The sequence below is a fragment of the Scomber japonicus genome, chromosome 1, assembly GCF_027409825.1.
Source record: "Scomber japonicus isolate fScoJap1 chromosome 1, fScoJap1.pri, whole genome shotgun sequence".
Classification (NCBI taxonomy): domain Eukaryota; kingdom Metazoa; phylum Chordata; class Actinopteri; order Scombriformes; family Scombridae; genus Scomber; species Scomber japonicus.
In genome coordinates this window covers 17,729,594-17,736,020 of record NC_070578.1, presented here as the reverse complement: position 1 = coordinate 17,736,020, position 6,427 = coordinate 17,729,594, and positions in this window count along the sequence as shown.

The following is a 6,427-nucleotide window of genomic DNA, read 5'->3' as shown; positions in this document are numbered from 1 at the left end:
GTGAAAATTGTCAAGGATTTTCCAAAGCGGCCAAAAATTGAAAAAAACGACAGGGCCGGTAGTGTCGAAAAAGTCAAAAATGGGAAGGGTGGGGGATTGTCCCAAAACTTGCTACAAGGGGCCAGAGGGGCGGCCTGAATGAAAAATGTGTAAAATCAAGCACCGTGAGGGCATTGTGTGAAAATTGTCAAGGATTTTCCAAAGCGGCCAAAAATTGAAAAAAACGACAGGGCCGGTAGTGTCGAAAAAGTCAAAAATGGGAAGGGTGGGGGATTGTCCCAAAACTTGCTACAAGGGGCCAGAGGGGCGGCCTGAATGAAAAATTTGTAAAATCAAGCACCGTGAGGGCATTGTGTGAAAATTATGAAGGATTTTCCAAAGCGGCCAAAAATTGAAAAAAACGACAGGGCCGGTAGTGTCGAAAAAGTCAAAAATGGGAAGGGTGGGGGATTGTCCCAAAACTTGCTACAAGGGGCCAGAGGGGCGGCCTGAATGAAAAATGTGTAAAATCAAGCACCGTGAGGGCATTGTGTGAAAATTGTCAAGGATTTTCCAAAGCGGCCAAAAATTGAAAAAAACGACAGGGTCGGTAGTGTCGAAAAAGTCAAAAATGGGAAGGGTGGGGGATTGTCCCAAAACTTGCTACAAGGGGCCAGAGGGGCGGCCTGAATGAAAAATGTGTAAAATCAAGCACCGTGAGGGCATTGTGTGAAAATTGTCAAGGATTTTCCAAAGCGGCCAAAAATTGAAAAAAACGACAGGGCCGGTAGTGTCGAAAAAGTCAAAAATGGGAAGGGTGGGGGATTGTCCCAAAACTTGCTACAAGGGGCCAGAGGGGCGGCCTGAATGAAAAATGTGTAAAATCAAGCACCGTGAGGGCATTGTGTGAAAATTGTGAAGGATTTTCCAAAGCGGCCAAAAATTGAAAAAAACGACAGGGCCGGTAGTGTCGAAAAAGTCAAAAATGGGAAGGGTGGGGGATTGTCCCAAAACTTGCTACAAGGGGCCAGAGGGGCGGCCTGAATGAAAAATTTGTAAAATCAAGCACCGTGAGGGCATTGCGTGAAAATTGTGAAGGATTTTCCAAAGCGGCCAAAAATTGAAAAAAATGACAGGACCGGTAGTGTCGAAAAAGTCAAAAATGGGAAGGGTGGGGGATTGTCCCAAAACTTGCTACAAGGGGCCAGAGGGGTGGCCTGAATGAAAAATGTGTAAAATCAAGCACCGTGAGGGCATTGTGTGAAAATTGTGAAGGATTTTCAACAGCGGCCAAAAATTGAAAAAAACGACAGGGCCGGTAGTGTCGAAAAAGTCAAAAATGGGAAGGGTGGGGGATTGTCCCAAAACTTGCTACAAGGGGCCAGAGGGGCGGCCTGAATGAAAAATGTGTAAAATCAAGCACCGTGAGGGCATTGTGTGAAAATTGTCAAGGATTTTCCAAAGCGGCCAAAAATTGAAAAAAACGACAGGGCCGGTAGTGTCGAAAAAGTCAAAAATGGGAAGGGTGGGGGATTGTCCCAAAACTTGCTACAAGGGGCCAGAGGGGCGGCCTGAATGAAAAATTTGTAAAATCAAGCACCGTGAGGGCATTGTGTGAAAATTATGAAGGATTTTCCAAAGCGGCCAAAAATTGAAAAAAATGACAGGGCCGGTAGTGTCGAAAAAGTCAAAAATGGGAAGGGTGGGGGATTGTCCCAAAACTTGCTACAAGGGGCCAGAGGGGCGGCCTGAATGAAAAATGTGTAAAATCAAGCACCGTGAGGGCATTGTGTGAAAATTGTCAAGGATTTTCCAAAGCGGCCAAAAATTGAAAAAAACGACAGGGCCGGTAGTGTCGAAAAAGTCAAAAATGGGAAGGGTGGGGGATTGTCCCAAAACTTGCTACAAGGGGCCAGAGGGGCGGCCTGAATGAAAAATTTGTAAAATCAAGCACCGTGAGGGCATTGTGTGAAAATTGTGAAGGATTTTCCAAAGCGGCCAAAAATTGAAAAAAACGACAGGGCCGGTAGTGTCGAAAAAGTCAAAAATGGGAAGGGTGGGGGATTGTCCCAAAACTTGCTACAATGGGCCAGAGGGGCGGCCTGAATGAAAAATGTGTAAAATCAAGCACCGTGAGGGCATTGTGTGAAAATTGTCAAGGATTTTCCAAAGCGGCCAAAAATTCAAAAAAACGACAGGGCCGGTAGTGTCGAAAAAGTAAAAAATGGGAAGGGTGGGGGATTGTCCCAAAACTTGCTACAAGGGGCCAGAGGGGCGGCCTGAATGAAAAATTTGTAAAATCAAGCACCGTGAGGGCATTGTGTGAAAATTGTGAAGGATTTTCCAAAGCGGCCAAAAATTGAAAAAAACGACAGGGCCGGTAGTGTCGAAAAAGTCAAAAATGGGAAGGGTGGGGGATTGTCCCAAAACTTGCTACAAGGGGCCAGGGGGGCGGCCTGAATGAAAAATGTGTAAAATCAAGCACCGTGAGGGCATTGTGTGAAAATTATGAAGGATTTTCCAAAGCGGCCAAAAATTGAAAAAAACGACAGGGCCGGTAGTGTCGAAAAAGTCAAAAATGGGAAGGGTGGGGGATTGTCCCAAAACTTGCTACAAGGGGCCAGAGGGGCGGCCTGAATGAAAAATGTGTAAAATCAAGCACCGTGAGGGCATTGTGTGAAAATTGTGAAGGATTTTCCAAAGCGGCCAAAAATTGAAAAAAACGACAGGGCCGGTAGTGTCGAAAAAGTCAAAAATGGGAAGGGTGGGGGATTGTCCCAAAACTTGCTACAAGGGGCCAGAGGGGCGGCCTGAATGAAAAATGTGTAAAATCAAGCACCGTGAGGGCATTGTGTGAAAATTGTCAAGGATTTTCCAAAGCGGCCAAAAATTGAAAAAAACGACAGGGCCGGTAGTGTCGAAAAAGTCAAAAATGGGAAGGGTGGGGGATTGTCCCAAAACTTGCTACAAGGGGCCAGAGGGGCGGCCTGAATGAAAAATTTGTAAAATCAAGCATCGTGAGGGCATTGTGTGAAAATTATGAAGGATTTTCCAAAGCGGGCAAAAATTGAAAAAAACGACAGGGCCGGTAGTGTCGAAAAAGTCAAAAATGGGAAGGGTGGGGGATTGTCCCAAAACTTGCTACAAGGGGCCAGAGGGGCGGCCTGAATGAAAAATGTGTAAAATCAAGCACCGTGAGGGCATTGTGTGAAAATTGTCAAGGATTTTCCAAAGCGGCCAAAAATTGAAAAAAACGACAGGGCCGGTAGTGTCGAAAAAGTCAAAAATGGGAAGGGTGGGGGATTGTCCCAAAACTTGCTACAAGGGGCCAGAGGGGCGGCCTGAATGAAAAATGTGTAAAATCAAGCACCGTGAGGGCATTGTGTGAAAATTATGAAGGATTTTCCAAAGCGGCCAAAAATTGAAAAAAACGACAGGGCCGGTAGTGTCGAAAAAGTCAAAAATGGGAAGGGTGGGGGATTGTCCCAAAACTTGCTACAAGGGGCCAGAGGGGCGGCCTGAATGAAAAATGTGTAAAATCAAGCACCGTGAGGGCATTGTGTGAAAATTGTGAAGGATTTTCCAAAGCGGCCAAAAATTGAAACAAACGACAGGGCCGGTAGTGTCGAAAAAGTCAAAAATGGGAAGGGTGGGGGATTGTCCCAAAACTTGCTACAAGGGGCCAGAGGGGCGGCCTGAATGAAAAATGTGTAAAATCAAGCACCGTGAGGGCATTGTGTGAAAATTGTGAAGGATTTTCCAAAGCGGCCAAAAATTGAAACAAACGACAGGGCCGGTAGTGTCGAAAAAGTCAAAAATGGGAAGGGTGGGGGATTGTCCCAAAACTTGCTACAAGGGGCCAGAGGGGCGGCCTGAATGAAAAATGTGTAAAATCAAGCACCGTGAGGGCATTGTGTGAAAATTGTGAAGGATTTTCCAAAGCGGCCAAAAATTGAAAAAAACGACAGGGCCGGTAGTGTCGAAAAAGTCAAAAATGGGAAGGGTGGGGGATTGTCCCAAAACTTGCTACAAGGGGCCAGAGGGGCGGCCTGAATGAAAAATTTGTAAAATCAAGCATCGTGAGGGCATTGTGTGAAAATTATGAAGGATTTTCCAAAGCGGGCAAAAATTGAAAAAAACGACAGGGCCGGTAGTGTCGAAAAAGTCAAAAATGGGAAGGGTGGGGGATTGTCCCAAAACTTGCTACAAGGGGCCAGAGGGGCGGCCTGAATGAAAAATGTGTAAAATCAAGCACCGTGAGGGCATTGTGTGAAAATTGTCAAGGATTTTCCAAAGCGGCCAAAAATTGAAAAAAACGACAGGGCCGGTAGTGTCGAAAAAGTCAAAAATGGGAAGGGTGGGGGATTGTCCCAAAACTTGCTACAAGGGGCCAGAGGGGCGGCCTGAATGAAAAATGTGTAAAATCAAGCACCGTGAGGGCATTGTGTGAAAATTATGAAGGATTTTCCAAAGCGGCCAAAAATTGAAAAAAACGACAGGGCCGGTAGTGTCGAAAAAGTCAAAAATGGGAAGGGTGGGGGATTGTCCCAAAACTTGCTACAAGGGGCCAGAGGGGCGGCCTGAATGAAAAATGTGTAAAATCAAGCACCGTGAGGGCATTGTGTGAAAATTGTGAAGGATTTTCCAAAGCGGCCAAAAATTGAAAAAAACGACAGGGCCGGTAGTGTCGAAAAAGTCAAAAATGGGAAGGGTGGGGGATTGTCCCAAAACTTGCTACAAGGGGCCAGAGGGGCGGCCTGAATGAAAAATTTGTAAAATCAAGCACCGTGAGGGCATTGTGTGAAAATTATGAAGGATTTTCCAAAGCGGCCAAAAATTGAAAAAAACGACAGGGCCGGTAGTGTCGAAAAAGTCAAAAATGGGAAGGGTGGGGGATTGTCCCAAAACTTGCTACAAGGGGCCAGAGGGGCGGCCTGAATGAAAAATTTGTAAAATCAAGCACCGTGAGGGCATTGTGTGAAAATTATGAAGGATTTTCCAAAGCGGCCAAAAATTGAAAAAAACGACAGGGCCGGTAGTGTCGAAAAAGTAAAAAATGGGAAGGGTGGGGGATTGTCCCAAAACTTGCTACAAGGGGCCAGAGGGGCGGCCTGAATGAAAAATTTGTAAAATCAAGCACCGTGAGGGCATTGTGTGAAAATTATGAAGGATTTTCCAAAGCGGCCAAAAATTGAAAAAAACGACAGGGCCGGTAGTGTCGAAAAAGTCAAAAATGGGAAGGGTGGGGGATTGTCCCAAAACTTGCTACAAGGGGCCAGAGGGGCGGCCTGAATGAAAAATTTGTAAAATCAAGCACCGTGAGGGCATTGTGTGAAAATTATGAAGGATTTTCCAAAGCGGCCAAAAATTGAAAAAAACGACAGGGCCGGTAGTGTCGAAAAAGTCAAAAATGGGAAGGGTGGGGGATTGTCCCAAAACTTGCTACAAGGGGCCAGAGGGGCGGCCTGAATGAAAAATGTGTAAAATCAAGCACCGTGAGGGCATTGTGTGAAAATTGTCAAGGATTTTCCAAAGCGGCCAAAAATTGAAAAAAACGACAGGGCCGGTAGTGTCGAAAAAGTCAAAAATGGGAAGGGTGGGGGATTGTCCCAAAACTTGCTACAAGGGGCCAGAGGGGCGGCCTGAATGAAAAATGTGTAAAATCAAGCACCGTGAGGGCATTGTGTGAAAATTGTCAAGGATTTTCCAAAGCGGCCAAAAATTGAAAAAAACGACAGGGCCGGTAGTGTCGAAAAAGTCAAAAATGGGAAGGGTGGGGGATTGTCCCAAAACTTGCTACAAGGGGCCAGAGGGGCGGCCTGAATGAAAAATTTGTAAAATCAAGCACCGTGAGGGCATTGTGTGAAAATTATGAAGGATTTTCCAAAGCGGCCAAAAATTGAAAAAAACGACAGGGCCGGTAGTGTCGAAAAAGTCAAAAATGGGAAGGGTGGGGGATTGTCCCAAAACTTGCTACAAGGGGCCAGAGGGGCGGCCTGAATGAAAAATTTGTAAAATCAAGCACCGTGAGGGCATTGTGTGAAAATTATGAAGGATTTTCCAAAGCGGCCAAAAATTGAAAAAAACGACAGGGCCGGTAGTGTCGAAAAAGTCAAAAATGGGAAGGGTGGGGGATTGTCCCAAAACTTGCTACAAGGGGCCAGAGGGGCGGCCTGAATGAAAAATGTGTAAAATCAAGCACCGTGAGGGTATTGTGTGAAAATTGTCAAGGATTTTCCAAAGCGGCCAAAAATTGAAAAAAACGACAGGGCCGGTAGTGTCGAAAAAGTCAAAAATGGGAAGGGTGGGGGATTGTCCCAAAACTTGCTACAAGGGGCCAGAGGGGCGGCCTGAATGAAAAATGTGTAAAATCAAGCACCGTGAGGGTATTGTGTGAAAATTGTCAAGGATTTTCCAAAGCGGCCAAAAATTGAAAAAAACGACAGGG